Below are 2,434 nucleotides of genomic sequence, written 5' to 3'. Positions count from 1 at the left end.
TAAAATCTTCGTCCCCGAAGTGCTTAAAGGCCGTATTCAAAGCTTGGTCCCCTTTGAAAAATATTTTGAGTCATTCATTTTTGTTAAAATCACCTTAATAAATGTGCAGGATGAGCACGATGCAAAATGAACATTTTTCAATAATGACCAAAATCCCTATCAAGTTACGGCTATGGTGGAATGATCTAGGTGTTGAAGGGCAAAGTGAGGTTAAGAAAAATCTGAAAGGTCTTATGGGTCTGTTGGAAATCCAGCCTCGGGGAGATATCATAAGAGCTTTGGTTACCTATTGGGACCCGGCGCACAATGTTTTCCATTTCCCTGATTTTGAGCTCACCCCAACTTTGGAAGAAATGGCCGGATACATCGGGAATACTGAACTTCCGTTGAGGGAAAAATACTTGGTCGCCCCAAGAGTCGTCACGGTACATCGGTTCCTGGATTCATTGAAAATACCTAGAACAGTCCACAACCCGGATCTAGCAGCCGGATTCTGTACTCCATGCTTCATATATGATAGATACGGTCACGAGGGGGGATTCAATAATCCAATCAACAGACTGTGCAGCAAAGGAGTTCGTCAGAAATGGGACGAGCACAGACGGGTGGCGTTCATGATAACGTTTCTGGGACTTCTGGTATTTCCCAGGAAAGATGGAAACATTGATTTGAAGATATCGGGGGTCGTCAGCACTTTACTCACGCAAAGTGACAGTACTCTCGCGCCTATGGTGGTATCCGACATCTTTCGAGCTCTCACAACTTGTAAAGCTGGGGGAAATTTCTTCGAAGGTTGTAACTTGCTCCTGCAGATATGGATGACCGAGCACCTTTGCCATCATTCCGAGATTTTGAGCCGTGGTTCCCCGGGTAAGACCCGCATAGAAGAATCTTACGCAAGAGCCAAAGAGATCAGTTTGCCCGAAGGAGTCCTGGCTTGGACCTCGTTCTTTCAAGCTCTTACTGCCAGCCAAATACAATGGAAGTTGGGATGGTTGCCCGTTGATGAGGTCTTATATATGTCAGCGACTAAAACTCATTTCTTGCTGATGGGGCTTAAGAGCATTCAACCTTACGCACCCGGCCGAGTTTTAAGACAGTTCGGAAAATGCCAGACAGTACCTCATGAGGAAGATCTAAGCACTCAAGCAATCGAGATAAGTCCTAACGGACAGTTCCCAGAAGCAAAGATTCGCCAAATCTGGAATGAGGGTCAATATTTGAAATCAGATACTTGCGTGCGGGATCAAGCCAAAGGAGAAACGGCGCCAGGTTACCTTGCATGGTACAGAAGGGAACTCGAGCACGAAAGGCCAGCTAAGAGACCCCACATCCGGAATTTTACCGAATCATCACAAAAGCAGTGGGATTGGTTAGCAAAAGAAAGAGGCTATTGCACCGAAATCAGCGGGTTAAAGCAACAAGTGGAAAAATTGAAATATGAACACAACGTGCAAGTTGCTACCGATCTGGGAGAACGGAACAGGTTGATTCAAGAAAATGAAATGCTCAGAGCCCAGATCAAACAGATAAGGTTGGATGCAGATAGACAACCAAGGCGTCGATCGGACGAGCAGTTGATAAAAGGGCTAAAAGGTGAAATCAGGGAATGGCGAGATGGTTTGGAGAAATCTGAAAACATCATAGCAGAGCTCAAAGCACAGTGGGGTACAAGAACAGACAAGCATCGCAGGTACCTGAATCGATTGGAAAGCGACCATGAGAAGACTGTTGCTAAGATAAAGAGAGAGATGGCTGCACTTGAGATCAAAACAGCTAATCAGGCCAAGGATTTCCAAATTGAGAGCAGATACTGGTATGACTCAATAGCCCAGATGAAGTTGGAAGTACGACGACTGAAGCATCAGCATGTACAAGATGCTCAAGTTTTCAAGATATGCAGCGATCAGACAAAACGCCTGCTCGTAGAGAAGAAGCAAACCAGAGATAGGATCAAGGCCATTGCCCATGCCATCACCAGACGATGCCTACGATGTGAGAACATGTCCAGCGCTACCGTCCTCTCGGCAGTAATGGGTTATGTCAAGCAGACTATGCACGAGCTAGAGCAACTTGAGAGGGATCTCACGCCTAGGACCGCGGCGAGGCCGAACGATGCCCCGCGGAAACCAATTTTTAAAACCATAATGCATTCATAGGTCAAATCTGTATCTTAGCATCTTCTGCCTGTTTTTTCATCAGGATGATTTTTAGTCTATTTTTGAGTCTAGGTTTATTTCCAAAGTTTGCTTTTTCTTTTGCAAAATGTAGTTTGTAATAGACTACTTCAATAATGAAGAGTTTGCTTCTTTCACGCTCATTCATGTTTTCGAACTACGTAATGATCTGATTCACGTGAGTATCGTGATACGTAGGCAATCCTCATCGGATCCGATCGCATTTTATTACAAAAAAATATATAAAAGAAAAATAA

The sequence above is a fragment of the Nicotiana sylvestris genome, chromosome 11 (genome assembly GCF_000393655.2).
Source record: "Nicotiana sylvestris chromosome 11, ASM39365v2, whole genome shotgun sequence".
NCBI classification, from domain to species: Eukaryota; Viridiplantae; Streptophyta; class Magnoliopsida; order Solanales; family Solanaceae; genus Nicotiana; species Nicotiana sylvestris.
This window is presented reverse-complemented; position numbering follows the sequence as displayed.